The sequence below is a fragment of the Belonocnema kinseyi genome, chromosome 2, assembly GCF_010883055.1.
Source record: "Belonocnema kinseyi isolate 2016_QV_RU_SX_M_011 chromosome 2, B_treatae_v1, whole genome shotgun sequence".
NCBI classification, from domain to species: domain Eukaryota; kingdom Metazoa; phylum Arthropoda; class Insecta; order Hymenoptera; family Cynipidae; genus Belonocnema; species Belonocnema kinseyi.
Genome location: NC_046658.1, coordinates 2790190 through 2809723, shown reverse-complemented (window position 1 = coordinate 2809723; position 19534 = coordinate 2790190). Strand labels below are relative to the sequence as shown.

General features: G+C 33.4%; 1 protein-coding gene across 3 annotated transcripts in view; it reads left to right on the top strand.

Moving 5' to 3' along the window:
• Positions 1 to 19534, top strand: part of LOC117183154 (DNA replication complex GINS protein SLD5) — a 101232-nt gene that overhangs the window by 27142 nt on the left and 54556 nt on the right. The window contains exon 3 of one of the 3 annotated variants that reach the window (XM_033376376.1): positions 2758 to 2776. The exons of the other annotated variants lie outside the window; for them this stretch is intronic. The gene's annotated coding sequence lies outside the window, so the exon portion shown is untranslated. Of the gene's footprint in view, positions 1 to 2757; positions 2777 to 19534 lie in introns of those variants that run through there. 3 annotated transcript variants of the gene reach the window in all.

The window sequence follows — 19534 nt, the reverse complement described above, 5'->3', positions numbered from 1 at the left end:
TATATAAACTCTAGCATACAATGCAACCCATCTTGCATTTGTGTAATGAAAAAATGTACTCTATAGGCGATTTTCATTCGGTTTCCAAATCTCCCGCGCTCGAGATCTTGCACTGATTGGTCAAAGGCTTCGAGACTCAGAAGACGTGCGCAAAATATACGTATAACCACATTCTGAAAAAAGGTAATGTTCCCCATGAGTTACCGCGCATTTCAAATAAATAATTAGATACGAATTAAAAACAATGTAACACAATATTAGAATGTGTTCACAAACATTCTCGGGACGTGGTTTCTTTGGGAAATTTGTCTTAAATCTTTGTTTGCGAACTCTTTTTTATTCGCTGAAATCATTGAATTATTTGAAATCTATAATCAGTAAAAAAAATCTTCTAAAATGTTTTTAAACCTTTTAAAATCTTCCAAATGTTTAAAAATCTTTGACATCTAGTGAACTGTAACCTTTTCAAAATCTTTGAAACCCTTTACATCTTTTAAAAGTTAAAAAATCTTTGTGAAATTGTTATGAAATGTTTAAAATCTGATAAACACGCCTTTATAAAATGTTCAAAATCCTTTTAAATATTTTTAAATCTTTGAAACATTTTAAAATCTGTATTAATGTTTTGTTATATGGCGTATATTTAAAAACCGAGTGGTGAAACTCTTCAAAATTCCGTTATATGGCCATGGCTCATTCTAATAGACCTTTTTATCCTAGACGTCGACAGTGCGCACGTGTCGAAATTTTACGTCATTTCCATAGTTTTCGAACAGTTTTGTGTCGAAATGTATGGAAAATATTGTTAATAAAAACAACAACAAAGAATTAATTCGTAAATAACAGAGATTTTTAAGATAGAACATTTTTAAGTCTATTAAAAAAAAAACGGTGCAAAAAGTGCAAACAGTGCGGCGCCCAAGGCCATTATTTGCATCTGTTGGCACCTGTCATCTTCTAAAAAATGTTTAAAAATTCGGCGAAACTCAAGGAAGATGATGTTCCAGGTGCAAAATTAGTGCACGAATCAGTAGAAGAGCACAGTATTGAGCAACTGAAACGATGTCTTAAATGTAGAAAACCACCATTAAACGGAAAAAAACGTGATTTAGTCGAAAGGATAGTTGAGGTTTTGTATGGTAGGTATAAATATTTTCTTTTATACAAGATTTGCAGTTCAGAACTTTGTTTGAGTAAATATTTAATATTCATACAAATATAAAATAACACAATATTATATTTTCTACTTCTCCTTTTCAAGTTTAGACAATAAAAAGCCATTTGTTAGTGATTTCCCGTTATAAGAAATGTACTAACAAATTTTCCTTCTTTCATATAAACTGGTTATAAATACATAAATATAATAGTTTTGCGTTCTCAAGTGAAAGTATTAAGATCGTTTCCTATATTTTATCCATCGTTTAAGCTGTTTAACACTGCGCTCTTCCACCGATTTGTGTACTAATTTTGCTCCTGGAACATCATCTTCCGTGATTTTTTCCGGATTTTAAAGTATTTTTTTGAAGACGACAGATGTCATCAAATGTAAATAATGGGCTTGCTCGCCACACTTTTCGCACTTTCGCAGTTTTTCTTCTGAATATACTTAAAAATCTGTTTTCTTTAAACTCTGAATTATTTACACATTTATTTTTTGTTGTTATTTTTATTTACAATATTTTCCATATATTTCGACACAGAACAGTTCGAAAAATACGTAAATGACGTAAAATCCTGGCACGTGCGTACTGTCGACGTCTAGAATAAAAAGGTCTATTCTGAAGTTGAGTTAATATTGAAGATTTCAGCTAATAATTTTTGTAATTTCTGAATCAAATGTCACCAAAAATGTATACTTTAAAATTCTATAGTAGCGGAGACGAAATTTTCAAGGTGGCTGAACACCCAGCTTATAAGAATAATTCACCTTTTCTTACCTCTCATCATTTGAATCTCAGATTTATCGTCGCAATTTTTATAATCATACGGATTACAATTTTTGATGTAGTTAGTCAAAAGCGTTTGATTCCCATATTTTATTCAATAAGCAGAACAACAGATTCTATCACCAATTAATTACGTACAACCTGCAGATATTCACTTTATTTAATTAATCATGATCGAAGTACAAAACGATTTTGATATTTGTCAAACGTCAAATGTCACTCACGTACCGCTACATTAGTGAAAACCAACTCCAATTTTTAAAAAAGTACTTAATGCACGTCCCGAATGTATTTATGAACATTTTTAATGTTGTGTTACATTTTTTTAAATTCCTAACTAATTATTTATTTGAAATGCGCGGTGAATCCTGGGGAACATAACCTTTTTTCAGAATTTGGTTATACGTATATTTTGCGCACGTCTTCTGAGTCTCGAAGCCTTTGACCAATCGGCGCAAGATCTCGAGCGCGGGAGATTTGGAAACCGAATTAAAATCGCCTATATAGTACTATTTTGCATTACACAAATGCAAAACGGCTTGCATTGTATGCTAGAGTTTATATAATTATATTCTCTATGACTACATAGTAAACGGCCTTACTGTATATAACGAATTGAGACAAAATAAATTTGATAAATGGGTTACCGGGCCGTTTACTATCGTAGGCTTGAAAGAAAATAATAATGCTATCCTAGAGAACGAAACAGGTGAGAGGTTCTTCAAACACAAATATAAGTTCGTGGTTGCACATTGCTAAATACCCCCCCCCCCTCTCCACAAAAAAGTTAATTAATTTGAGTCCCTTTCAGGTAAACGTTCTGGAACTGAAGGAAATGGAAATGTACTCCGCCCTCCTATTATTACTTGCCCTGAACACCCATGGCTCATGTGAACAGGAACCGTGTGGATGGACATATCAAATCACACCGTTGCAGACTAGCAGCGGAATATACTACGAGTTTTAAGGGACACTGAAACAAGCTAAAAGTACCTGGAGAGTTACCACTTTTCGGGAACTATATAAAATGTCTAGTTTCCTGGTATCTGATAAGGAAAGGCTGAGCGCTCCTAAGGAACTGTGGCCCCCTGGGTTACGGAAATGGTTGCAACCATGCAGTGAAATTCTATGCAAAAATGTCGATTGCTAAAAATTTACAATCGGAAATGGTAGGTAGAAAAGGAGGGGTTGCTAAGAAAAACGGAATATTCCATTCTAGTAAAGGTATCTCGAAGAACCAAGCTCCGCAGAACTACACAATTTTTTGATTTCATCTGCAGCATAGCTGGACCTCTAGCTGGATTGTTCACATATGAGCATGGAGAGCAGGTTTATTTAGAAATCCGCCAGTTAAATCTAGCCCAGGCCAACATTTCACACTTCATGGAAGAACAAACGCATGTTGTCCATCTGCACCTATCATCACGAGAGAAGAAACAGAAGCCATATATGAGTCATTTGTATTTTGATTTAGCCCAAATCTCAACTATAATGGCTCCAGCTAGATAGCCAAAGCAAACAAATTCAACATCTTGCGGAAATACTGTTACTTAGACGCTATTTGCAACGGAAAAAAACAGTTATTGCCACTGATGATACAGAAAACTATGAAAATCTAAAAATTAGACAGGATGCAGAAACTCCTCTTCTAAAAGCATCTGGATCGGGCAATAATTAAATCAAGCTGGAGACGGAAAGGATCACACAATCGATAAAACCCCAAGATCCGACAGACTCCAGATGACTTTAAGATAACAACCCGCGACCAGTAATTAACAACAATTATAATAGGTCGCGCATTATACTTGCTAGAGTGCTACGATGCGAGTGTGGCCGCAACGAGAAGGTTACATGGCACGACTACATAGCCAGAACAAGCCCGCAACAGAGAAAGAGAGGCGACACTAAGACCAACCACGGGCAGGAATCCTCATCTGTCTTTTGGAAAGCTTAAAATGTAGATCCGCAAATCGTGAGGTGCTTAAAAAGATTTATGCCGCTTTAGAAAGTCAGATTTACAATCTCATCTGGAAAAAATCGCGTGACAACTAACAAGGTCACCTTTCAGAGAGATGTCTTTCAGGGTGACACCATGAGCCCACTCCGCTTTTGCTTCAAATTACCGCCACTATGTCTAGAACTTAGCCATTCCCAGGGGTACTTTTGCGGCAAACCTGAAAATTGAAAGCACAAGGAAATGAGAATGAAATTTGGGTTAGAAAAATGCGTTAAGGTTTATTTGAAGTGAACCTCTCATCCGGCAGAATTGGTCTTCCAAACTGTTGGCGATAAACAAAGTATCTGCAACAAACATGCTTGCCATCCCATACTGCGTATTTAAAAAGGCAGTGGTTGTGCTAGCGAAACGTTAATCTAGTAGAACCACATATAGAAAAAAAGGACTCAGGCAATATTCCTTTGCACTGTAATTTAGGGCTTATTTAATCTCCTATTGCCAAATTTTTTGCTCCGCAAATTGTTGAGAAATCCTATGATCATGCTAGCTTAACATCAAGCTTGCAAGACCGCACAGGAAAAAAACAACTTAGGCTTAATTACTTCGCACACGAATATAGGCCGCATTTAATGCCCTATTGCTAAATTTGATGCTCCGTATTTTTTTTTAAACCTATGGTACGGCTAGCTTAACGTTAAGCTAGCCGGACCACAGGTATTAAAATAAATACGGAATATCACATTTAGCAATAGGGTATTAAATGAGCCCAGAATGAGCCCTAAATTATTGTGCAAAGAAATATTGACTAAGCCCTTTTTTCTATGTGTGGTGCTGATAGCTTAAAGTTAGGATAGCAGGACTGCAGGTATTGGAAAAATGCGGGGCATCAAATTTGTTAATAATGAATTGAATGAGCCCTAAATTACAGTGCAAAGAAATATTGCCCAACAAGGAACCCTAGGTAGGTGTCCCCCTCCGATTTTCTTTGTTCTCACATATGTTGTAGTACTCGAAAAACTAAATGACACGTATTTTTCTTACGTTTCCAAAATGGTTTTAACGGGGCAAAAACCACCCTTGAATAGTATGGTGCCAAACACCCATTTAATTGTTTCACATATTGTATCAAACTAACTCGAATAATATCCTCACAATAAGAGATAAAAAATGTGATTTTATCAATTTGATCTAAAAAGTTGGGGGGGGGGGGGGGGGGGGGGGGGGGGGGGGGGTAAATTACCCCACAATAATTTTTATTTATACAAAAAAAATTACAAGCGGGCATGATTTCAACTAAAAAAATCTGGAAAAATTATATATTGCACGCGATAATAAAATAAAGTTTACTTTTTTTTTGCATTTTCACGAGAAATTAATTCATAAGGGGTAACCACCCTTAACTGCATTTTATTACATTTCTGCAAAATAAAGTAAAATTCGCGTCTAAAACAGAGCAGAAAAATATCCTCAAGATTTCAACTAAAAAAATTTCCTCACGAAGAAGGTTTAAATATCTTAAAGTCCTCAATATACATTAGTCAAAAAATTTTATGGGGGGTAAACTAACCCAAAAGATGTGACGATTATACAAGAAAATTATAGGGAAAACAACCGTTTAATCAATTCAAGGTCCTGCATTAGTTAAGAATGTAATTGATGTATTTCTATAAATATAAAGTTATATGTAAAACATGTTTATTATTATATGTAAATATATCTTGTGTGAAATATGTTTATTTTTTATTTTTCAGCATCAGTTTACACCCATTTGGTGATTTTATTATATAATCGTAACATATTTTGGAGTAGTTTACCTCCATAAAATTGTTTGACTAATGTAAATTGAGAAATTTTGATTTTTAAAGCATCTTCGTGAGGAAATTTTTCTGCTCTGTTTTGCACGCAAAACTTATTTTATTTTGCAGAAATATAATAAAGTGCAGTTAAGAGTTGTTACACCTTATAAACTAATTTCTCGTGAAAATGCAAAAACACGTAAACTTTATTTTATTATCGCGTGTAATATATATATATTCATTTTTTTTTTGTTTTTTTTTGTTTCATTTTTGCATGCCAAGACGGTGTCATTTCCACCTTAACATACCGTCGCCACATTTTGAGCCAAGACATTCCCGATGATAGCTGCAGGGCGTGCTATGCACACCCCGAGCATTTAGCTCACATACTATCTAGTTGTCCAACACACGCGGGAACGACCTACATTCAAAGGCACAATGCGGCACTAAGAGTACTTTATTACCATCTCTGTCACTCCTACGGTATTCACCTTAATATTGCTCCTCTCAATGCTCCTAGGGAAATTGAGTCAATTGTCGAGAATGGAAACCTGCGGTTGTCCTTATGACAAATTTTTAATTATATATATTCCAGATTTTCTGTGTTAAAATCATGCCCGTTTGTAAATTTTTTGTATAATTAAAAATCATTGTAGGAAACAACTAAATGGGTAAATTATAGTGCAAAGAGATATTGTCCAAGTAATTTTTTTCTATGTGTGTTCCTGCTAGCTCAACGGTAAACTAGCAGGACCACAGGTTTTTTTTTTAAATGCGTAGCATCAAATTTATCAATAGGGCATTAAATAAGCCCGAAAGGAGCCCTAACTTATTGTACAAAGAAATATTGCCCAAGTCATTTTGTTTTAATTTGGAGCACGAAATTAGGCAATACCCTCCCGATATAAATCTCAGAGTATGTAATAAATATTCTCAAGGCTCATAGAAGCTCTGAGAAACTCTCCGCCGACACTCAGGTAGATATACAGGGTGATTTTTTTAACTTGAAACTTTCAAATGTCTCGAAAAATAGGCACTTTATGAAAAAATGTTACGAATCAAAATTTAATCACTCTAAGGAGTACGTACACAGATGTTAAAATCGGTTCCCCCACACCGCCCCCTGGGGATGGGGGAGGGGGCAAGTTCGAAATCTTAAATAGGAACCCCTTTTTTTATTGCATATTTGGATTCTTTGGATAAAAATGCGCATGGTTTGTCTAATCAATGATATTAAATTTTTCTTTATTTTACTGTTACTGAGAATGCACACTTACGATTCTGCAATATTCGAAGTTGATCATAAAACAAACTACTACTTTTAGCGTAACCCAGGAACAAGGACAAGTGCACATGCACTTGTAATTTGGTCAATAATATTCTCACGTGTTGTTGGTTTTTCTTTGTACACTTTGTCTTTCAGATAGCCCCACAAAAAGAAATCTAGTGAAGTAAGATCTGGCGATCTTGCAGGCCAATTTATCGGACCGCGTCTACCAATCCAGCGACCATTGTAATCACGATCAAGAACTTCTCGTGCTACCGCTGAATAGTATGCTGGACAACCATCATGTTGAAACCACATGATCTGCCGTATTTCTAAGCTCAAATCTTTAAGCATATTGGCTGTTCATTTTCCAAAATGACTTGATATTTTACACTATTTAAGCTGCCTTCGATAATCTGGGGACCGATCAGTTTGTTGCAAATTATTCTACACCATACGTTGACAGTCCATAGACGTTGGTGTTCGACTTTACGAAGCCACTGCGGATTTTCAATACTCTAGTAGTGCATGTTCTGTCGATTAACTATTCCATGGTTCGTAAAAGACGACTCCTCAGAGAATAATATATAACGAAAAAAGTTGGGATTTTGTTGTATTTGTTCACGTGCCCACTGACAAAATGCTACCTGATTTTGGAAATCAACGCCATGAAGTTCTTGGTGTAAAGAGACATGATACGGATGAAATATATGACGTTTCAAAATTTTACAAACACTGCTCTGAGATATTCCGGAATCACGAACAATTTCTCGTGTACTAACGTGAGGATTATTGGCCACTGCAGCTAATTCAGCAATTTCATTATTTTCTCCAGTGACTGTTTGTTGTACGGGTCTTTTTTTAGGTTGAACACTTCCATCGGTAGTAAATTTTGTAATAGTACGGTTAGATAGTCCATTGTAAAGTAGTATTCGGAATAATCTTTGATCTAACTAAAATCAGTTTTGTCTTAAATGTATTTTTTCTAATTTACTGTATTTAAGGAAAGAAAAAAGTAAACACTTTCGTAATGTTTCGATAGCCTGCGCTGGCCTCAATCTACAATAATGCCAGAGCTAAAATTTAAGAATATTCAGGAAACGCTGTAAATATAAACTTATTACTTAATAATTACTTCTCAAGAACGGACATACGTTTTGGTATGTTTTTTAAAATAATAATTACCAAAGAGATCCAATGCTCTATTGCCCTTATTTTTTACCGACTTCAAAAAGAAGGAGGTTCTACCTATGTTCGTCTCCATTTATTTTTTTTTATGTACAAGTTTTTATTGCACTCGTTCAAAGATTCTGTAGCGATTTGAAAAATTCTTTTTTTCCGTGGTCAGTTATGTCACAATGAAAATGATGTATTTTGTTGTTGTTAATGTATTGCAGAATCGTAAACGTGCATTCTCAGTAACAGTAAAATGAAGAAAAATTGAATCTCGTCGATTACAACCCCCTCTATCGCGAAACGAGAAAGATGTTTTAGAAAAATCATACGCATTTTTATCCAAAGAATCCGTATATGCAATAAAAAATAGGGGTTCCCATTTAATATTTCGAACTTCAAGTTAAAAAAATCACCCTGTATATAGCTATAGCGCACATAAAAAATGGAATTTCTTAAAAGATTTTGTTGTTGTAAAATTGTAATTAAGAAGTGAATGATGGGGATAGGAAACATCCATTTTTCTGGAAGATGATCCTTATGTTTTCAGAAAAGCATTAGAAAATAGTGATTTCGAAATACTTATTTACAGTTAAAGAATAGGAATTTGCATAAACTTGTTTTGTTTTCTTAATGCTTGTTGAAACCTGAGTAGCAAAATATTTTTAACTCATAAAATACTTAAAATGATTTGTGGTTATTCACTTGGATTTTTGGGTTTACAGGTTCATCTCTATTGGCCGCATCTATAATCCTATGTAGCAATAATAAAGCGCTCGTGATATGTGTACACGTGTCGCGAGTTCTGGCCCCTGATTTACGTGTAGAGTAATAGTCGAAAATTATTTGATCATTGTCTGGCCCTAGATCAACAATTTCATTGAGCGCTATCCACAGTTAGTACCTTGTCGTATTTCGGAAATGAGAATGTACATTTACTCTAATTAAATTACGTTCGTTACACTTTCAAAGAAGATAGCCCCACAAAAGAAAGTAAGATAGAGAAAAATGACCACTCTACTCTACATCCAAGGTGTCACAGAACAAATAGGAAGAATTCTCAACAAACACAACATCCAATCCATATTTAAACCACCTGCGAAAATAGGACAACTACTAAATAACCCTAAAGATAAAAAGGCATCCTTCAGTGATCCAGGAGTATATAAAATCCCTTGTTCTTGTGGCAAAGTCTATATTGGAGAAGCCGGGAGAGCGGTGAGCCAACGTATGAAGGAACATGAAAGTAACGTTAGACTAAAAAATGTCACGCAATCAGCACTAGCTGAACATCATATCGAAACAGGACATTAAATTGTATTTGATGAAACAACAGTTATTGCAAAAACACACAACAAATTTCCAAGAAAACATAGAGAAGCAATCGAAATCTTAAAACACCCTAATAACATCAATAGGGACAATGGATATAATACCAATCCGATTTGGCTTTCCGTTCTCCCGGATTTTTTAAAAAAGACTTGATTGGCCAATCAAGTTCGACCAAACCCCACGGTGGGGCGCTCTGGCCAATCACAGGCATCGTAGAAATTATACCTAAGAACGTCATGACCTGATACCTCAGTTTCAGGTCAGCCCTGAAGATGTGAACTGCAATTTTCACGAAACGTCGGCAAACAATTCGTAGTTTTTTATACGAGTGAAACCCGAAATATCTCTTTTTATCAAAATTAATCATCGTGAAAGCACAAAATCTACTTTCTATCTAGTTGAAACTCTTCATCATGATCCCTTTGCAGCTTGTCTTAAATGTACGATGGTGCAAGTTGAACTTGATAAACGCCAATAGTGATGTTGCGTAGTTCATCTGATGTAAGGAGAGAAAATTCTGGTACTTGTTGTTCGTAAAGGTGATTCCAGTTTGCAATTACGTAGCGCATCTTGTCAACTTCTACGCGCGCTTGCATGATATTAGCCTCACGAGCTGTCGCGAGGTATTATCTTGCAGTTTCTACAGTAGCACCTTGCATCTCGATTACAGGTTAATCATAAAACCACTATTATGGAAGAAATCCCCGAGACTACGCAGGTGATCAATGGAAATTGGTTTGTCAAAGAACTTAATAATGGATTTTAAGTGGCCATTTTTAGATTCAACAATCCATGTCGATTTCTTCATGAGCCGTGCTTCGTTCGCTTCTTTCGTTGACAATGCACTCTAACCTGCTTGAAGAAATGGCGGTATTTTGGATTCAATACCCAATCGTTCTAAAAGCGGTTGGACATCTCAGTATCCTCTGTTCTCTATAAAGATATCGCTAATGTCGAAAAATGCTCTCATTCCCTCCACATCCCTTTTAAATACATTGATGAGTATTTGTGCGTCATTGTTTTAAGAGTACCAAAAATAAGGTCCTTTTATATCAAGTATACACCCGTCTGTGACAATGAGAGCAGGTTTCACCAAGTGATGTCCCTTATGCGTACAGAATAATTGTCGCAGGACACGAAAGTTTCTGCTTTTCTGCGAGTAAGCATATGTGCCATATATGATAGCGATTTCTCTGTGAATTTCTGATTGTGCACTGTAGAGTTCATTAGGAAATGCTGTCACATGCCTATTATGGAGGTTTTTATATAACAGGAAATGTTTTTTTTTCTATTAAGGGCATGTGATACTTCGTCGTTTGGTCAATCGGGTACAGTTCCCCCGGGTTTTTTTCTACAAAAATGAAAATTTTAAAAGACTGAATTCGGAGATGCTATAAAATATCATAACGGACGTCCCCGGATTCTTTTTTGAGGGATAATAAGTATATAATAAATATAAATAATAATATATAATAAATATATAATAAAATAGAAATAAAATATAATAATATATAATAAATTGAATTTTGCGCTAAGTAAAAATTGTATGCATGTGCATTATTTTGAAGTTAGGGTCGTTTTTGAGCTCTCAATCCGATAATTTGGAAATTATTTATGAAATAAACTTTTTTTTTTGCCTACAAACAAGGTTAGTAACCGAGAAATTATATATATGTAAACATACCTTTACATTTTTCATCACTAAAGCTTTCCTCATTACCGAAATCTTGAGGATAATTTGCTTCGTTACGAAGTTTCTGCAAATACAATAGCATCTGCTGTCCGGGTATCCTATATGATTTATTGATTACTTGTAATCCAGGAAGGAAAGGCGCTAAGATAAAGCCACGTTAATCCAAATGATGGAAACAGACTCTAGGCTCCTCCGGAATAAAGATGTCCATAGCAATATAGACATTGACTCTACCCTCCACGGAAAGCCTTGGTATATTAGCATTACCGTCAGCATTACAGAACATACACGTTTGCTTACCTGTTTGAGTAGGAACATTAAGTCTTAAGCATCCGGGATCACATTGGAGCTCCTCTATTTCGTTACTAAATGATAGATTGCAATTCAGGCATAACCTATTATCGCCGGTAACTTCAACTTGTAGTCTACGAAGTTGAAGGGTGAAGCCGTCTGAAAATTGCAATGTTTTGCCTATCGGGGTTATATTTACATTTATTTGAACCATCTGTCTTGGTTAATAGGCTCTTTCGCACATATAAAAGTCAATGCGAACTATGAAAGTCCTTTTTGAAGCTTTCAACTGTCAAGGGGTAAGAGGTCTTTAAAACCACAATAATTCTTTAAACGGCAAATGGAAAAAGAAGCAGCAAAATAAAACGAAAAAACATTCAAAAGTAAATAGACGAGGGAAAGAATGAATGCAGAACAATAAATCAGACTAATCAATGTAATTCAAACAATAAATAACGAAAAGAACTATTAGAAATTCGATTTTGTAGCTTATGAAAAATATTTTAACGCAATGTTCATTGGGAGTCAATTTCTTTCTTTCTTTCATTGTTTTCTGTCCCATACATTTTTTTATATTAGAATTTCAACTAAGAAATTAATTTCTTATCAATCGCTATTAACAATTTAGAAAGTAATCATGTTTATTATATTAGAAACAAGCCACGCAGCACTTGCTGAGAATCAAGCCATACTTAATGTTTCTAGTGATAATTGAAACGAATTCCTGTTTTCCACTTGCTAATAACAATTCAGAGGTCACTATTATTTTATGGTTTCCTGAGAACATAAAAGAAACTGGGACAGCTTCCCGCAAGATTGAACTTTTCTGCCCCCTCATTATCTCAATAATCTTTATGCAAAGAAACTTCATAGAAATTATGATTTTTCAACTGTAAATAATAATTTCGTGGTCACTATTCTTACGATTTCCCTGAACCATAAGGACCATCCTCACTCAGGATTGAAGTTTTCTACCTCCATCGCTCTTTTATTCATTTATATTTCGAGAACGAAAGTTTGAGACCAGCCTTACTCCTACACCATTTCTGCCCTCACAGCAGTCATAGTTCAGTCATCTGGTACTTTTAACCGGATTTAGCCCGATTTTCCCATTTTTTTGTTGTTGCCGAAAATCACATGTTCTTTCGGTTTCTCTGTAGCTCGGATCCTGATGGCCGGATCTAAAAATGGTCAACAGATGAAGTGAAGTTCATTTTTTTGTAAGTAGTTCCTTTCCGGAACCAAACTGCGACCATTTTCTTAACATATAAATTTTTCATTCAGGTAATAGTTATCCATTAATTATTTAATTATTAACTTAATAATAATCTAATACTTTTAATTAATAAATCAATAATTGTTCGAATAAATAAATTTCCATCACCGATCAAATGTGCATTTTTCAGCATTTTTTACTGAAATTTCTATTAGAAACTTTGATTATAGATTGAAAATAAATATTACATCATTTTTAATTAATAAATAAATAATTAAGTGGGACGATGGTCATGGGGGCTAAAGCGTAGGCTTTAGACCCACTCCTTCGGCTTGCGGGTTCGATTCCCGCATCGTACTCTGGAAGAATCTCGGCGGCCCATGCGGTGAACACTATCCTAACAAGGGAGTTGTTCATCTCCGGAGAGTCGTGGGACCGGTACCTCTGGAGAAAAAGGTTTTCTTTAAGTACTTAAAGCTCTTGCTCTTGGTGGTTCGGAACCCACCTTAAACTGTAGGTCCCCCTTCCACCACCAAGTAAGTGTGTGGGGGGTGTGTGAAGGAATAAAGAAGATGGTGCAAGAAAAATGTAAACCCTTAGGGGACACATTAGAAGCTTCCATTCCATAATAAGTAAATAATTGTTTGAGTAAATAAATTTCAATTCATAGGATGTGCATTTTTTTTGCATTTTTTTACTGCAATTTATGTTAGGCATCTAGGAGTTTTCGGGGCTGTTAATTTTGAAAGTTAGGCTAAAATAAAAAATTTAGATTTCAATTTGTCTGTGAAAAATGTAGTTTAGTATAAATTAGTTATTCATTTGTTGACCTCGACGTAAATGTATGTACAGTATAGAAATATTCATTTTGACTAACCTATCTTTGGTTCTTCGTTTGTTTCAAGTTGCGCACATTTACTTTTAGTACAAGAATAGCGTCTTTAAATTCTCACCAGCCTTTTTTCCATTTGTATCACTTAGCGTCAATTAGCGTTTAGCACAGGATTTTATCATATATTTTAGAAAAGTTAAACTTGTTTTTCTCTCTAAATCAATCTACTGGACTGAAGACATGCTAGAAGAAATAGAGTTGACTGATAAGCCAAGCAATACTGAATCTATTGACAACTTATACATATGACTCTAATATTGAAGATGATAATGACTGGACTAAAGGGAAAAGCGAGTAAAAGTAAATGAAATTGAGGAATGTTAGGAGGTTTTCGAGAATCGTAATGCTGCTGTTTCTGATGAGGATGATCCCACCGATGATGAGGTTTCAGTGAACGATGAAATATGGGTAAAATTGCGGGAAAAGTAAAAAATGATGCTCTGTTCACTAAAGATTTTGCGCCTAACATTCCCGATGTCAGATCACCATTAGAAATATTTCATTGTTTGTTTCCAGATGATTTGATGAATGTGAATGTGCAAGAAACAAATTGTTATTTGAAGCAGAAGCTATATAAACATGCACCTGCAACAAAGGTAGAATTGCTGATGTTTTTAAGTATTAATATTCTAATGGGAGTAAAAAAGTCTCCTGCATATCGAGATTACTGGTCTGCTTGTTCTCAATTAAATAATTCATAAATAAGCTCGTTCATGTCAGTAGTTCGTTTCGGATTTTTTCTCGGCAATTTACATATTACTGATAACAGTAAAGAACCTAATAAGGGTGAAGCGATTTATGATAAATTATACAAATTGCGACCTCTTATGGATAAAGTGAATCAAAGTTTCAAGAAGAGTTGGAAACCAAGTAAATATCAAAGTGTAGACGAATCAATGATAAAATTCAAATGTCGCAGCAGCATGAAGCAGTACATGCTAGCCAAACCTATAAAGCTCGGATACAAATTTTGGGTTCGTACAGATCAGACAGGCTATATATGTGAATTTAAATATATAGAAGAAAAACTTAAAGTGCCGGAAAAGAATTGGGAGCAAGAGTTGTAAACGATCTTACCCGAGAGTTAGTAGGTAACAATCACCACATATATTTTAATAATTTTTTCACAGGCGTGGCTCTAATGATATTCTTGAAAAAGGATAAAAAAATTTCTTGTGGTACAGTACGTCAGAACCGTTCATGATTGCAAAAAGTGATATACTTGATAACAAGATGCATGGACGGCAAAGCGATTTTAAGAAATATAATACGGGTATTCGTTGGATCAAATGGATGGACAAACAGGCTGTCTACTTTTTGTCTACTTATCATGAACCTAGTGAAACAGTGTTTGTAAATCGTAGACAAAAATACTGTACACTGAAACCCGTCAGTTGCGTTGTAATGGCTTCTGATTATAACGCGCATATGGAGTATGTTGATAAAGCTGACAACCTATTGTCAACATACAAAATTGACCGAAGGTCCAAAAAATGGTGGTTCAGAATATTTTTCCATTTTTTAGATGTCACTGTAGATATTTGTTTCATTTTGCATAAACAGAAGGGCTTGGAACCTTCTTTGACTTCTAAAGAATTTAGATTAAAAAATAATGAACAAAATGGTACCACATTTTTCCCACTTGGGTGTGCTGCATAAATTTGCAGAGAAACGAAATGGCGCCTACGTGAAAAATATCACTTTATTTGGAAATAAATTACACAACGAATGTTAAACCTATATATTTTTTAATGTCATTGCATCTATTTCGTATTTTCTAAACATTTATTGATGCAAAAATACAACCGACAAAATTTATATTACGAAATTATTCAAAAATACATTAGTTATTGCATTATCCCTCTTATTACTAATTTCACGTGGTTTTCTAAGTTTAAGATATCACACAATAACAATAATCGACAATGATAATTGTATGAATCGATTTTTAAATCATCTGAATTGTCTACAAAATGACGAATAGTTTGATTTATTCAAATTCCATACTTGGTTTTGGCCAAGATTTCAGGTTTACCGGCCCACTGTATGGCTATAAGGGCCCTTTTCATGGAGAAGCTTACATATTATCAATAATAGTACATTTTTTAGATACGGAAATGGCTGTTCATTTTGACAGATATGAATCTAAGTTATAAATTTAAAAATATCCTACAATCATTTGAATATCAAAAAAAGTATCTTACATTTTTTAAATTTGTGTTTATAATTATATTCATAAAATACATACCTTAATTGAACCGTCGCATCGTAGCTATATGTTTTTTGGGTCGTTGAATACGAATCAATCGTGATAATGACTCCAGCATGTCAAGATTTTGATTAAATTAAAAAAAACAACAGAAATAACCTATAATAACTCAAACTACAGACCTACAACAACATACTCTACACACACACATACCCTGAACCCAAAAAACCCACAAATCCCATACCTACAAACTTCAAACCCACAAACCCCAATCCCACATACCACAAACCCACACATCCCAGACTCAAAAACCTAACCTTAAATCAATTTAACTCGAGCTAAAATGCATAAGGTGGATAGTTTCTTTACCGAGACAAAGATCATTTCTTGAAATATATTATTGAATATATGTTTTTCAGCTCTGCTTTGTTTAAATTTTAATCCATAGATATCTAACCTCAAACCTTTAAAATTTAATCTCAAATTAATTAAATATGAGATAAAATGCATATAAATGTATAATTTTATTCTCAGGAGAAGATAATTGCTTGAAACAAATAGTTTCGAGCGTATATTTTTCAACTGTGCATTGCTTAAATTCACATGCATGAAAAACTAACCTCAAACCTCTCAAATCCAAACATCAAATATAATAAAGGTGACCTAAAAATGCATATAACGTATATTTTCTTCGCAAGAGACGATTAGTCCTCAAAAAGTTAGGAAAAAAACATCTAAAATGTTGGTGCGTACAAATTTTCATAGAAATACGCGGTAAATAATCTCGACTCGAGAAGAGTCCAAATGTCAAGCTATGTCGAGCACCATTAGCATTTGGATGTCCCCTTCTACGACGTACGACCGGGTTGTGTACTCGAATTGTGAAAACCAGGTTAAACTCGGGAGGTGATTTTTTGCAGTTTTCATCTCATCCGGTCAAAAGTTTATGCAATTAAGAGTAATTCAAATAATTTCGTTTTTAGCCGCATTGTCATCAAATTGTACTAAAATTCATACAGACTATTATGAAATTATTGGAAGAAATTAATAAATAGAAGTAATTACCGAAACTAATGAAAATGAAATTTTTTACCATCATACAGTTTTAATTTCTTTTTTAATTCTTATTAAATATATAGTGCATACATTTTCTTATAAAAACTAATTTGTTTGAAATCTTCAAATGGTTCAAAATCTAAAAATCAGTCAAGTTTTGAATTTGTTTATGAAATTTATTTTAATAATAAATAATCAGTGTAAATTTGCAAAGTGTCTTAAAAAATGTCCAAACTCATTTGCCCATGAAAGTAGTTTAAATAATAAATCATGAAAATTTGATTATTATAATTAATCGGAGAGATGTTCTTAGTTAAATTTGTAAAAAAATGACTCTTTCCTTTTTTAAATATTCAAATTCTGAATTTTTTATGAGTTCTTTAAATAATTAATAACTCTAGCAAATTTAACAAATAACTTAGGAAAGATTCATCGCAAAAATAATCTTAGTTAACTTCTTAAACAAATCGTGTTTATTAATGGAAAAAGACCCTTACTCTCAATATGTTTATGAATATTGTTTAAATAAATAATAATTATTATAAATTTACAAGGTATGGTGGGACATAATCATCGAAAGACATTCTTAGTTCATTTCGTAAACAAATTCTGCGTCTCACTTCAAAAATAGCTAAACTGCAAATTTGTTGATAAAGATTTTTAAAATAATTAATAATTGCAAATTTTAAAAGCATCAGAGGAAAAAAATCATTGAAAAGATATTCATAGTTAATTATGTTAAAAAATAGAGCCTACTCGTAGAAAAAAAACCAAACTCTTAATTTTTGGATTGAAATTGTTTAAATACTTAATAGTTCTTGTAAATTTACAAAGCACCATTGAAAAGAGTCATCGAATGGACCTTCCTAGTTGATTCCGAAAACAAATTGAGTCGTAGAAAAAAGGTAAAACTCTTAATTTTAAATTGGAATTCTTTAAATGAATAATAGTTCTTGTAAGTTTGCAAAGCAATATAAAAAGAGTCATTGGGTAGACATTCTTAGTAGACTCAACAACACACTGACTCTTAGAAAAAGGTCACTTTTAGTTTTTTAATTAAAATTGTTTGAATAACTAATAGTTTATGTAAATTTGAATAGCAAAATAGAAAATAGACATCCTTAGTTGACTCCGCAAACAAACTGGCTCGTTGAAAAAAGGTCAGTTTTAGTTTTTTAATTAAAATTGTTTAAATAACTAATAGTTTATGTAAATTTGCAAAGCAATATAGAGATGAGTCATCGTATAGACATTCTTAGTTGACTTCAAAAACAAATTGACTTGTACGATAAAGGCCAACTTTTAATTTTTTAATTAAAATGGTTTAAATAATGAATAGTTCTTGTGAATTTGAAAAGCAGCATAAAAAGAGTCATTGTATGGACATTCTTGCTTGGCTTCGTAAAAAAATTAACTCGCAGAAATAAGGTTAAACTCTTCATTTAAATTGAAATTATTTAAATAAATAATAGCTCTTGTAAATGTGCAAAGGAACACAGAAAAGAGTCATCCGATAAGACATTCTTAGTTGACTCTGTAAAAAATCGAATTTGTAGAAAAAAGGCCAAAGTCTGAATTTTTTATTCAAAATTCTTTAAATATTTAATAGTTCTTGTAAATTTACAAAGCACCATTGAAAAGCTTCATCGGATGGACATTCCTAAAAACAAATTGACTCGTAGGATAAAGGCCAAACTCTTAATTTTTTACTTAAAATTGTTTAAATAATTAATAGTTCTCGTAAATTTACAAAGCAACATAGAAAAGAGTCATCGGATGGACATTCTAAGTTGATTGCGAAAACAAATTTACTCGTAAAAAAAGGTAAAATTCTTAGTTTTTAAATTGAAATTCTGTAAATAATTAATAGTTCTTGTAAATTTGCAAAGCAAAATAGAAAGCAGTCATCGGATAGACATTTTTGGTTGACTCCGCAAATACATTGACTCTTAAAAAAAGGCACTTTTAATTTTTTGATTAAAATTGTTTAAACAATTAATAAATCTTGTAAAATTACGAAGCAAAGTACAAAAGAGTTATCGTATAGACATTCTTACTTGAATCCGTAAAAAATTGACATGTAGAAAAAAGGGAAAACTCTTAATTTTCTAACTAAAATTGGTTAAATAATTATCAGTTCTTGTAGATTTACAAAGCAATATAGAAAAGAGTCATCGGATAAACACTCTTAGTTGAACTCTGAAAACAAACTGGCTCTTAGAAAAAAGGTCAATTTTAGATTCTAATTAAAATTGTTTGAATAATTAACAGTTTGTGTAAATTTGCATAGCAAAATAGAAAATAGTCATTGTTTAAATAATAATGAATATTTCTTGTAAATTTACAAAGAAACATAAAAAATTAAACGTATTCTTTAAAATATAGCCATTTATGAAAATTGTTTAAATAATTACAATGTTCGGAGATAAATAAATGTTTAAAAAAACAAATATGAGCTCCACTCGAATTCGGTACGATCGCTAGGAGTGTTTACATCCATAATGTAAACAGATCCCTCGAACTTGCCTTGAAGCCTTAGAGCTAGCTTTGAGTGAAATGCAAGTCAAAATTGTACAATTCAAACTCCAGACTCGACTTGTATCCTGTGATGATCGCGTATCCCGCGCTCATCTAGTTATGGGATCATGTAGAACTCAACCCTTTTTGCATGGTAAAGAAGAACACGGCCTCACCATAAAGGCCTAA